We start from the raw sequence: 13,940 nt of genomic DNA, 5'->3' as shown, positions 1-13,940 counted from the left end.
ATGCATACAATTTTGCATATTTATATATATAAATATATATATAATATTTTTTTATATATGCCTTAAACATATATATTTTATCGAATCGTCAAGCAAAGGATAAGCTTCAGTGGATCGCAGTATGGCAGCTGCTCAACCACTTACAACACCTTGCCTGTTATAAAAGTCGTTTACAATTGATTCAAGGCTTTGTCATTGTATTAAATAATGTTTTAATATATAACTAGCGCGGCACCAGGTGATCGAAGATCCTCCCAATTTACTATGTTATATGTAACATTGGCATCACATCCATCGTCGTCTATTAAATGAATAATAAACTTTTAATGGTTTAGAAGCCATACAATGCAAATTGCCCCTTATTTATCATTGCAGTCCAGCACGGATACGACCTTAGAGGCGTTCAGGCATAATCCAACGGACGTAGCGTCATACCACTGTTCGCTCGAACAAGTATTGTGCCATTGGTCCGTACCTGCGGTTCCTCTCGTACTACGCAGGAATGCTGTCGCAACAACGTTTTGTCATTAGTAGGGTAAAACTAACCTGTCTCACGACGGTCTAAACCCAGCTCACGTTCCCTTGCATGGGTGAACAATCCAACGCTTGGTGAATTTTGCTTCACAATGATAGGAAGAGCCGACATCGAAGGATCAAAAAGCGACGTCGCTATGAACGCTTGGCCGCCACAAGCCAGTTATCCCTATGGTAACTTTTCTGACACCTCTTGTTAAAAACTCTTTAAACCAAAAGGATCGATAGGCCGAGCTTTTGCTGTCCCTGTGTGTACTGAACACCGAGATCAAGTCAGCATTTGCCCTTTTGCTCTATGTGTGGTTTCTGTCCGCACTGAGCTGGCCTTGGGACACCTCCGTTATTATTTGAGAGATGTACCGCCCCAGTCAAACTCCCTACCTGGCAATGTCCTTGAATTGGATCATACCTGAGTAATTGGAGTTATACCAAATTTTTAATTTAAGAACACATAAATGCACTCTCTCATTAATGAATTTGTTTGCGATTATATAACAAACTCGTGATACTTTGATCAAGAAGCTTGCATCAAAACCCAATACCATAAGATATAATAAATATATCCGTATAATGGCTAGGAAATGATACACGTTCCATTTAATCAAGTAAGTAAGGAAACAATAAGAGTAGTGGTATTTCATTGTCGATACTAAACCGAAATTTAATATCTCCCACTTATTCTACACCTCTTATGTCTCCTTACACTGCCAGATTAGAGTCAAGCTCAAAAGGGTCTTCTTTCCCGCTAATTATTCCAAGCCCGTTCCCTTGGCTGTGGTTTCGCTAGATAGTAGATAGGGACAGTAGGAATCTCGTTAATCCATTCATGCGCGTCACTAATTAGATGACGAGGCATTTGGCTACCTTAAGAGAGTCATAGTTACTCCCGCCGTTGACCCGCGCTTACTTGAATTTCTTCACTTTGACATTCAGAGCACTGGGCAGAAATCACATTGTGTCAACACCCGCTAGGGCCATCACAATGCTTTGTTTTAATTAGACAGTCGGATTCCCCAAGTCCGTGCCAGTTCTGAATTGATTGTTAATTGATAATCGTTATAATTTAAAAGAACTAGCTGGTTGCCCAACTAGTATTCTTAAAAATTTTAGCAAGAAAGTTCCACAATTGGCTACGTAACTAAACTATCCGGGGAACAAGAAACTACCATAAATGATAGAAACTCTATTTACCCAGAACGAGCACATAAACCATGTTATTGTTTCCCAATCAAGCCCGACTATCTCAATCTTCAGAGCCAATCCTTATCCCGAAGTTACGGATCTAATTTGCCGACTTCCCTTACCTACATTATTCTATCGACTAGAGACTCTTCACCTTGGAGACCAGCTGCGGATATTGGTACGGCCTGTTGAGAAGTTTGCGTGTCCCCACCATAAATTTTCAAGGTCCGAGGAGAAAATATCGACACAACAGTATATGTCATGCTCTTCTAGCCCATCTACCATATCTCTCTGCGAAAGACTTCCATGGTAGTACGGCTATAAAACAGAAAAGAAAACTCTTCCGATATCTCTCGACGGCTTCTTTATGGTCGTTCCTGTTGCCAGGATGAGCACGAGGCCCATATTTAATAACAAACGGATACTCAACAGGTTACGGAATTGGAACCGTATTCCCTTTCGTTCAAAATTATTCAAGTTTTTTAATTATGACAAAATATAAATTTTAGTTACTTTTTTACTTGAAAATTTTCGGCTTTCGCCTTGAACTTAGGACCGACTAACTCGTGATCAACCACTGTTCACACGAAACCCTTCTCCACTTCAGTCCTCCAAGGTCTCATTCGATTATTTGCTACTACCACCAAGATCTGTACCAATGACGGCTCCATGCAGGCTTACGCCAAACACTTCTAAGCACACCATTGTACCTTCCTACTCACTAAAGTTTCAAAATTTATATTACAAGTAATATAAATCATCTACTTTAGCGGTAATGTATAGGTATACAACTTAAGCGCCATCCATTTTAAGGGCTAGTTGCTTCGGCAGGTGAGTTGTTACACACTCCTTAGCGGATTTCGACTTCCATGATCACCGTCCTGCTGTTTTAAGCAACCAACGCCTTTCATGGTTTCTGAATGAGTTGTTAATTTGGGCACCGTAACATTACGTTTGGTTCATCCCACAGCGCCAGTTCTGCTTACCAAAAGTGGCCCACTGGGCACATTATATCATAACCTTAAACTTCATATCAAGAAAGTTAAGGTTCTTACCCATTTAAAGTTTGAGAATAGGTTAAGATCGTTTCGACCCTAAGGCCTCTAATCATTCGCTTTACCAGATAAGATTATTTTATACAACAGTTAAATGCACCAGCTATCCTGAGGGAAACTTCGGAAGGAACCAGCTACTAGATGGTTCGATTGGTCTTTCGCCCTATACTCAATTCTGACAATCGATTTGCACGTCAGAACTGTTTCGGTCTTCCATCAGGGTTTCCCCTGACTTCAACCTGATCAAGTATAGTTCACCATCTTTCGGGTCACAGCATATATGCTCAAGGTACGTTCCAGTTAGAGGCATAAATAATATAAATATTATTATACATAACTATATAGAACGCCCCGGGATTGCGTTAATCAACTATAAATAGTTAAAAAACTAATCCCAATAATAGTCAAGTTAATTACGCTATTAGGTTTATATCCCAATAACTTGCACATATGTTAGACTCCTTGGTCCGTGTTTCAAGACGGGTCCCGAAGGTATCCTGAATCTTTCGCATTGTTAATCATACAAGTGCTTATAATAAACATAAAAATCAATGATAATCATGCCATTATATAATTCCGAAAAATTAACGCACTGTACTCATATAATCTATCAGCACTTTATCAAATTTTTGAAATTTATTTTATGTTAAAATGCAAGCACTCTAATTTAAATAAACTCTTATCAAAATTTTTTGATAAATTCCATACATGCTAATAGATTACAATGTCCTTATATGGAAAAAATGCACACTATCGTTATAATATTGATTAAATATTACAATTCTAATGATGAATTTTCCATAACGGATATTCAGGTTCATCGGGCTTAACCTCTAAGCAGTTTCACGTACTATTTAACTCTCTATTCAGAGTTCTTTTCAACTTTCCCTCACGGTACTTGTTTACTATCGGTCTCATGGTTATATTTAGTTTTAGATGGAGTTTACCACCCACTTAGTGCTGCACTATCAAGCAACACGACTCTTTGGAAACATCATCTAATAATCATTAACGTTATACGGGCCTGGCACCCTCTATGGGTAAATGGCCTCATTTAAGAAGGACTTAAATCGTTAATTTCTCATACTAGAATATTGACGTTCCATACACTGCATCTCACATTTGCCATATAGACAAAGTGACTTAGTGCTGAACTGATTTCTTTTCGCTCGCCGCTACTAAGAAAATCCTTGTTAGTTTCTTTTCCTCCCTAATTAATATGCTTAAATTCAGGGGTAGTCCCATATGAGTTGAGGTTGTTTAATTACACTTATAGACAATTCTCTGCCTATTTTGAAATATACTATTTTTTCTTGAAGGTCCATAATATTCACAAAATTATTCTTTATACCATATTCGTTAATAAGAGGCAATTCTAGTTTATAAAATAATATATTTTATGCTAGACATTCCTCAATATTATTTGAAATGAATAAAGAACATATAATTCTTCAAATTTCTCATGCAACAGAGTTTTAGTATTTTCATTTATTAATTCATATTATGAATATCTTAAGCGAGAACTTTTAGATTCACACTTATATTATCCAATAATATACAATGTGCTTAAAATTCCGAAAAATTTTAAACAACTTATTTAGCATAGTCTTACAACCCTCAACCATATGTAGTCCAAGCAGCACTAAAAATTAATTAAAGTACATAACAGCATGGACTGCGATATGCGTTCAAAATGTCGATGTTCATGTGTCCTGCAGTTCACACGATGACGCACAGTTTGCTGCGTTCTTCATCGACCCATGAGCCGAGTGATCCACCGCTTAGAGTGATACAATTTTTTTTATTTCATTACGTCAAGAATATTTTTATTGAAAGAAATTAAAAATACACCATTTTACTGGCATATATCAATTCCTTCAATAAAATTTTTTTTTTTATACCTAAATAAATGTTGCGAAATGTCTTAGTTTTACATAATCGATAATAATAAGATATATGACAAGTATATTTTAGCTAAATTTATTTATTATGATCAACATATGTAAAGCGTTAACCTGCAAACAGGTACAACATTGTTTTTCTTTAGGTGTTGCGAACCAATGTATGCGCACTGGAATATGCACAATACATTTTGCAACGCATGTATATTATGGTACATATACACGCAGTTTTTATTTTATCCAAAACACATAAAACACTCTTAATACAGTATATAATAATAATAATACATGACAAACGGTTTTTAGCTAATTTAAATTATTATATGTTGCATAATTGTATCTCATATGATTGAATAAAATATTTATATTTATTAGTTACATAATTTATTAAATATTGCAATTCCCTAAAAGAGAAAAACAAATTTAATTTATTAACGGTTAGATGCATTAAAACAATAATGATCCTTCCGCAGGTTCACCTACGGAAACCTTGTTACGACTTTTACTTCCTCTAAATAATCAAGTTCGGTCAACTTTTGCGAAACAACCGCAACACACAAGGCGTCACAGTGATCACGTCCGGAGACCTCACTAAATAATTCAATCGGTAGTAGCGACGGGCGGTGTGCACAAAGGGCAGGGACGTAATCAATGCGAGTTAATGACTCACACTTACTGGGAATTCCAAGTTCATGTGAACAGTTTCAGTTCACAATCCCAAGCATGAAAGTGGTTCAGCGGTTTACCCGGACCTCTCGGTCTAGGAAATACACGTTGATACTTTCATTGTAGCGCGCGTGCAGCCCAGGACATCTAAGGGCATCACAGACCTGTTATTGCTCAATCTCATTATTGCTAGACGCAATTTGTCCATTTAAGAAGCTAGTGTCCTTATAATGGGACAAACCAACAGGTACGGCTCCACTTATATAAACACATTCAAACACAATAAACATTTTACTGCCACCATGAATGAAGGCTATATAAGCTTCAACACCATAATCCTGAAGATATCTATTTAATATATTTGAGTCTCGTTCGTTATCGGAATTAACCAGACAAATCACTCCACGAACTAAGAACGGCCATGCACCACCACCCATAGATTCGAGAAAGAGCTATCAATCTGTCTTACACACTTATGTTCGGACCTGGTAAGTTTTCCCGTGTTGAGTCAAATTAAGCCGCAGGCTCCACTCCTGGTGGTGCCCTTCCGTCAATTCCTTTAAGTTTCAGCTTTGCAACCATACTTCCCCCCGGAGCCCAAAAGCTTTGGTTTCCCGGGAAGCGACTGAGAGAGCCATAAAAGTAGCTACACCCAATTGCTAGCTGGCATCGTTTATGGTTAGAACTAGGGCGGTATCTGATCGCCTTCGAACCTCTAACTTTCGTTCTTGATTAATGAAAACATCTTTGGCAAATGCTTTCGCTTAAGTTAGTCTTACGACGGTCCAAGAATTTCACCTCTCGCGTCGTAATACTAATGCCCCCAAACTGCTTCTATTAATCATTACCTCTTGATCTGAAAACCAATGAAAGCAGAACAGAGGTCTTATTTCATTATCCCATGCACAGAATATTCAGGCATTTGAAGCCTGCTTTAAGCACTCTAATTTGTTCAAAGTAATTGTACCGGCCCACAATAACACTCGATGAAGAGCACTAATGCAGGTTTTTAAATAGGAGGAACATATAAAAAAAGTACAAGTACCTAATTATATATAAGAACTCCACCGGTAATACGCTTACATACATAAAGGTATAGTACTAACTACAATTGTAAGTTGCACTACCCGTATGAAGCACAAGTTCAACTACGAACGTTTTAACCGCAACAACTTTAATATACGCTATTGGAGCTGGAATTACCGCGGCTGCTGGCACCAGACTTGCCCTCCAATAGGTCCTTGTTAAAGGATTTAAAGTGTACTCATTCCAATTACAGGGCCTCGGATATGAGTCCTGTATTGTTATTTTTCGTCACTACCTCCCCGAGCTGGGAGTGGGTAATTTACGCGCCTGCTGCCTTCCTTAGATGTGGTAGCCGTTTCTCAGGCTCCCTCTCCGGAATCGAACCCTGATTCCCCGTTACCCGTTGCAACCATGGTAGTCCTAGATACTACCATCAAAAGTTGATAGGGCAGACATTTGAAAGATCTGTCGTCGGTACGAGACCATACGATCTGCATGTTATCTAGAGTTCAACCAGTGTAACGATCTTGCGATCGCTTGGTTTTAGCCTAATAAAAGCACACGTTCCAGAAGGTCCGTGTTTTAATTGCATGTATTAGCTCTAGAATTACCACAGTTATCCAAGTAACTGTTAACGATCTAAGGAACCATAACTGATATAATGAGCCTTTTGCGGTTTCACTATTAATTCGTGTGTACTTAGACATGCATGGCTTAATCTTTGAGACAAGCATATAACTACTGGCAGGATCAACCAGAATAATGTTCATTTCATTATGTAAATATATTTAAAATATAATTACATAAATCTTCAAATATGTAAAATACATGACAACTCACAAATATTTTTGAATAACAAACGATAATATTCAATAATTGTATATATATATATGTTATACTTGACATGTACTATACGAATGTGGCCATAATTAGATAGCATTCACGTTCGCTAGTTATAATTCACAATTGTTTATATAAATATATATACTTATATATAAAATATATATGCATATAATCGTTCAAAAATATCATTTTATTTCAACTTACTAAATATATTATATCACACATGCATATTTATAATTTAAATTCAATTAATTGAATAAAAAATTATTTTATTTTGATGACAAATTGATAATTTTATCTAATTCTGCATTTACGTGTAGACAATATTATATTAGTAAAACCTCCGTCCACAATAGTGTCCTAGAGGATTTTTCAATTATTCACAAAATATTAATTCTTTAGCTACGAAACACCGTCTTCTTTTGAAAAAGACATTTAATACATTATATGCTTATATAATAGTAATAATTATATAACCATATAATAGTATCAATTTTTATATCGGATGAGACTAATAATTAATTAATAATAACATAATTATTACTTAATATGCAAACTGAAATATATGCATCCAATACATATATACGTGATGAGCACACACTGCCACCATGTATAGGTTTTGTGACACGTTTTCTACAATGCTCTTATTTTATTTAGTATTACCATCTAACGTATCTTTTTGTTGCACTAATTTAATAATACAACAGTAAAACTTCATTATTTTTAACTTTTTTAATCATATTGCCTTCTATATGATTATTTTCATATATTATTTATATATGACTTATGCCGGCAAGACTCACTCCATATACATAGTCATATATATTTCACTTGTGAAATTTTTCTCATATGACATGCCTGCTCGACATCACCACCCCTATATAGGTTTTGTGACACGTTTTCTACAACCAGCTCATTTTACTAAGGTATACCACCTAATGTATCTTTATGTTGCACTAATTTAATAATGCAACAGTAAAACTTTATTATTTTTAACTTTTTAATCATATTGCCTTCTATATGATTATTTTCATATATTATTTATATATGACTTATGCCGGCATGACACTCCATATAAATAGTCATATATATTTCACTTGTGAAATTTTTCTCATATGACATGCCTGCCCGACCTCACCACCCCTATAAAGGTTTTGTGACACGTTTTCTACAATGCTCTTATTTTATTTAGTATTACCATCTAACGTATCTTTTTGTTGCACTAATTTAATAATACAACAGTAAAACTTCATTATTTTTAACTTTTTTAATCATATTGCCTTCTATATGATTATTTTCATATATTATTTATATATGACTTATGCCGGCAAGACTCACTCCATATACATAGTCATATATATTTCACTTGTGAAATTTTTCTCATATGACATGCCTGCTCGACATCACCACCCCTATATAGGTTTTGTGACACGTTTTCTACAACCAGCTCATTTTACTAAGGTATACCACCTAATGTATCTTTATGTTGCACTAATTTAATAATGCAACAGCAAAACTTCATTATTTTTAACTTTTTTAATCATATTGCCTTCTATATGATTATTTTCATATATTATTTATATATGACTTATGCCGGCATGACACTCCATATAAATAGTCATATATATTTCACTTGTGAAATTTTTCTCATATGACATGCCTGCCCGACCTCACCACCCCTATATAGGTTTTGTGACACGTTTTCTACAATGCTCTTATTTTATTTAGTATTACCATCTAACGTATCTTTTTGTTGCACTAATTTAATAATACAACAGTAAAACTTCATTATTTTTAACTTTTTTAATCATATTGCCTTCTATATGATTATTTTCATATATTATTTATATATGACTTATGCCGGCAAGACTCACTCCATATACATAGTCATATATATTTCACTTGTGAAATTTTTCTCATATGACATGCCTGCTCGACATCACCACCCCTATATAGGTTTTGTGACACGTTTTCTACAACCAGCTCATTTTACTAAGGTATACCACCTAATGTATCTTTATGTTGCACTAATTTAATAATGCAACAGTAAAACTTCATTATTTTTAACTTTTTTAATCATATTGCCTTCTATATGATTATTTTCATATATTATTTATATATGACTTATGCCGGCATTACACTCCATATACATAGTCATATATATTTCACTTGTGAAATTTTTCTCATATGACATGCCTGCCCGACCTCACCACCCCTATATAGGTTTTGTGACACGTTTTCTACAACCCGCTCATTTTACTAAGGTCTACCACCTAATGTATCTTTATGTGGCACTATTTTAATAATACAACAGCAAAACTTCATTATTTTATTATCAATAATTTGTATTAAATACTAGTACAATCGTAAATTGTTTAACATTGTTTAAAATTTTTGTCAAAGTTGAACTCATATCTCGGTAGAACCTTATATCATATGGCTGCAGTTCAATAAAAATTCACCAAGTCCAAAAAATTTTTTCTCAAGTTAAATTCAAAATCTTATCTCATTTTATTAAAAACTGTATAAAATGATATATAAAAAGTTTTTCTACAATTTTCATATGTTGAAATTTTTGTCAAAGTTGAACTCATATCTCGGTAGAACCTCATATCATATGGCTGCAGTTCAATAAAAATTCACCAAGTCCAAAAAATTTTTTCTCAAGTTAAATTAAAAATCTTATCTCATTATATTAATAAACAGTATAAAATGCTATTTAAAAGTTTTTCTTCAATTTTCATATGTTGAAATTTTTTGTCAAAGTTGAACTCATATTTCGGTAGAACCTCATATCATATGGCTGAAGTTCAATAAAAATTTACCAAGTCCAAAAATTTACCAAGTCCAAAAAATTTTTTCTCAAGTTAAATTCAAAATCTTATCTCATTTTATTAATAAACTATATAAAATGATATATAAAAAGTTTTTCTTCAATTTTCATATGTTGAAATTTTTTGTCAAAGTTGAACTCATATCTCGGTAGAACCTCATATCATATGGCTGCAGTTCAATAAAAAATTCACCAAGTCCAAAAAATTTTTTCTCAAGTTAAATTCAAAATCGTATCTCATTATATTAATAAACTGTATAAAATGATATTTAAAAAGTTTTTCCTCAATTTTCATATGTTGAAATTTTTTCAATGTTGAACTCATATCTCGGTAGAACCTCATATCATATGGCTGAAGTTCAATAAAAAATTCACCAAGTCCAAAAAATCATTTTCTCAAGTTAAATTCAAAATCTTATCTCATTATATTAATAAACTGTATAAAATGATATTTAAAAAGTTTTTCTTCAATTTTCATATGTTGAAATTTTTTGTCAAAGTTGAACTCATCTCTCGGTAGAACCTCATATCATATGGCTGCAGTTCAATAAAAAATTCACCAAGTCCAAAAAATTTTTTCTCAAGTTAAATTCAAAATTGTATCTCATTTTATTAATAAACTGTATAAAATGATATTTAAAAGTTTTTCTTCAATTTTCATATGTTGAAATTTTTTTCAATGTTGAACTCATATCTCGGTAGAACCTCATATCATATGGCTGAAGTTCAATAAAAAATTCACCAAGTCCAAAAAATCTTTTTCTCAAGTTAAATTCAAAATCTTATCTCATTATATTAATAAACTGTTTAAAATGATAATTAAAAAGGTTTTTCTTCAATTTTCATATGTTGAAATTTTTTGTCAAAGTTGAACTCATCTCTCGGTAGAACCTCATATCATATGGCTGCAGTTCAATAAAAAATTCACCAAGTCCAAAAAATCTTTTTCTCAAGTTAAATTCAAAATCTTATCTCATTATATTAATAAACTGTATAAAATGATATTTAAAAAGTTTTTCTTCAATTTTCATATGTTGAAATTTTTTGTCAAAGTTGAACTCATCTCTCGGTAGAACCTCATATCATATGGCTGCAATTCAATAAAAAATTCACCAAGTCCAAAAAATTTTTTTCTCAAGTTAAATTCAAAATTGTATCTCATTTTATTAATAAACTGTATAAAATGATATTTAAAAAGTTTTTCTTCAATTTTCATATGTTGAAATTTTTTGTCAAAGTTGAACTCATCTCTCGGTAGAACCCTCATATCATATGGCTGCAGTTCAATAAAAAATTCACCAAGTCCAAAAAATCTTTTTCTCAAGTTAAATTCAAAATCTTATCTCATTATATTAATAAACAGTATAAAATGCTATTTAAAAAGTTTTTCTTCAATTTTCATATGTTGAAATTTTTTGTCAAAGTTGAACTCATATCTCATGTCTTAATTTGTGCCACTAATATGATGGCGTTCTTTTGCTACCAAACACATAATTGTGTATGAAATAAATGCATACTTAAAATACGCAAGTATTCTGTTCATATAGATACATACATAAATGTATATATATTTTTTTATATCATGCATATTTTTAATTTTCGCCACTAATATGATGGCGTCCTTCTGGCTACCAAATTCATATAATTGCGTACCAAATAAATGTATATTTAAAATACACAAGTATTTTGTACACATAGATATACCATGCATATTTTTAATTTTCGCCACTAATATTATGGCGTCCTTCTGGCTACCAAATAAATATATATAACTAACGCTTACTAAATAAATGCATATTTAAAATATACAAGTATTTTGTTCACATATTATACCTTTGCATATTCTTAATTTTCGCCACTAATATGATGACGTTCCTTTTGCTACCAAATAAATATATATAACCAACGCATTATAAATAAATGCATATATAAAATACGCAAGTATTTTGTACACATAGATATACTATGCATATTCTTAATTTTCGCCACTAATATAATGGCGTTCCTTTTGCTACCAAATAAATATATATAACCAACGCATAATAAATAAATGCATATATAAAATATGCAAGTATTTTGTATACATAGATATACTTACTATGCATATTATTAATTTTCGCCACTAATATAATGGCGTTCCTTTTGCTACCAAATAAATATAAATAACTAACGCATACTAAATAAATGCATATTTAAAATACGCAAGTATTTTGTACACATAGTTATACCTTTGCATATTCTTAATTTTCGCCACTAATATGATGACGTTCCTTTTGCTACCAAATAAATATATATAACCAACGCATTATAAATAAATGCATATATAAAATACGCAAGTATTTTGTATACATAGATATACTATGCATATTCTTAATTTTCGCCACTAATATAATGGCGTTCCTTTTCCAAATAAATATATATAACCAACGCATAATAAATAAATGCATATATAAAATACACAAGTATATTTTGTACACATAGATATATTATTTATTTATATATATATAATATATTTATATATTATATAAATTTTCTTCTTATATGCGTAATTGTATAACACATAATTAATAATTATGCATACAATTTTGCATATTTATATATATAAATATATATATAATATTTTTTTATATATGCCTTAAACATATATATTTTATCGAATCGTCAAGCAAAGGATAAGCTTCAGTGGATCGCAGTATGGCAGCTGCTCAACCACTTACAACACCTTGCCTGTTATAAAAGTCGTTTACAATTGATTCAAGGCTTTGTCATTGTATTAAATAATGTTTTAATATATAACTAGCGCGGCACCAGGTGATCGAAGATCCTCCCAATTTACTATGTTATATGTAACATTGGCATCACATCCATCGTCGTCTATTAAATGAATAATAAACTTTTAATGGTTTAGAAGCCATACAATGCAAATTGCCCCTTATTTATCATTGCAGTCCAGCACGGATACGACCTTAGAGGCGTTCAGGCATAATCCAACGGACGTAGCGTCATACCACTGTTCGCTCGAACAAGTATTGTGCCATTGGTCCGTACCTGCGGTTCCTCTCGTACTACGCAGGAATGCTGTCGCAACAACGTTTTGTCATTAGTAGGGTAAAACTAACCTGTCTCACGACGGTCTAAACCCAGCTCACGTTCCCTTGCATGGGTGAACAATCCAACGCTTGGTGAATTTTGCTTCACAATGATAGGAAGAGCCGACATCGAAGGATCAAAAAGCGACGTCGCTATGAACGCTTGGCCGCCACAAGCCAGTTATCCCTATGGTAACTTTTCTGACACCTCTTGTTAAAAACTCTTTAAACCAAAAGGATCGATAGGCCGAGCTTTTGCTGTCCCTGTGTGTACTGAACACCGAGATCAAGTCAGCATTTGCCCTTTTGCTCTATGTGTGGTTTCTGTCCGCACTGAGCTGGCCTTGGGACACCTCCGTTATTATTTGAGAGATGTACCGCCCCAGTCAAACTCCCTACCTGGCAATGTCCTTGAATTGGATCATACCTGAGTAATTGGAGTTATACCAAATTTTTAATTTAAGAACACATAAATGCACTCTCTCATTAATGAATTTGTTTGCGATTATATAACAAACTCGTGATACTTTGATCAAGAAGCTTGCATCAAAACCCAATACCATAAGATATAATAAATATATCCGTATAATGGCTAGGAAATGATACACGTTCCATTTAATCAAGTAAGTAAGGAAACAATAAGAGTAGTGGTATTTCATTGTCGATACTAAACCGAAATTTAATATCTCCCACTTATTCTACACCTCTTATGTCTCCTTACACTGCCAGATTAGAGTCAAGCTCAAAAGGGTCTTCTTTCCCGCTAATTATTCCAAGCCCGTTCCCTTGGCTGTGGTTTCGCTAGATAGTA

The 13,940-nt window shown here is 33.2% G+C and overlaps 3 non-coding genes across 3 annotated transcripts; all 3 read right to left on the bottom strand.

Moving 5' to 3' along the window:
* Positions 1 to 80: 80 nt before the first annotated feature.
* Positions 81 to 4,030, bottom strand: LOC132797849 (large subunit ribosomal RNA). The gene has a single exon (XR_009633791.1). It is a non-coding gene; the product is annotated as a large subunit ribosomal RNA (ribosomal RNA).
* Positions 4,031 to 4,382: 352 nt separating this feature from the next.
* On the bottom strand, positions 4,383 to 4,560 carry LOC132797847 (5.8S ribosomal RNA). The gene has a single exon (XR_009633789.1). It is a non-coding gene; the product is annotated as a 5.8S ribosomal RNA (ribosomal RNA).
* Positions 4,561 to 5,128: 568 nt separating this feature from the next.
* On the bottom strand, positions 5,129 to 7,125 carry LOC132797848 (small subunit ribosomal RNA). Its single transcript, XR_009633790.1, has one exon. It is a non-coding gene; the product is annotated as a small subunit ribosomal RNA (ribosomal RNA).
* Positions 7,126 to 13,940: the final 6,815 nt, after the last annotated feature.

The sequence above is a fragment of the Drosophila nasuta genome, unplaced genomic scaffold (genome assembly GCF_023558535.2).
Source record: "Drosophila nasuta strain 15112-1781.00 unplaced genomic scaffold, ASM2355853v1 ctg281_pilon, whole genome shotgun sequence".
Lineage (NCBI taxonomy): Eukaryota > Metazoa > Arthropoda > Insecta > Diptera > Drosophilidae > Drosophila > Drosophila nasuta.
The sequence above is the reverse complement of the archived record's forward strand: the minus strand, read 5'-3'. Positions and strand labels throughout refer to the sequence as shown.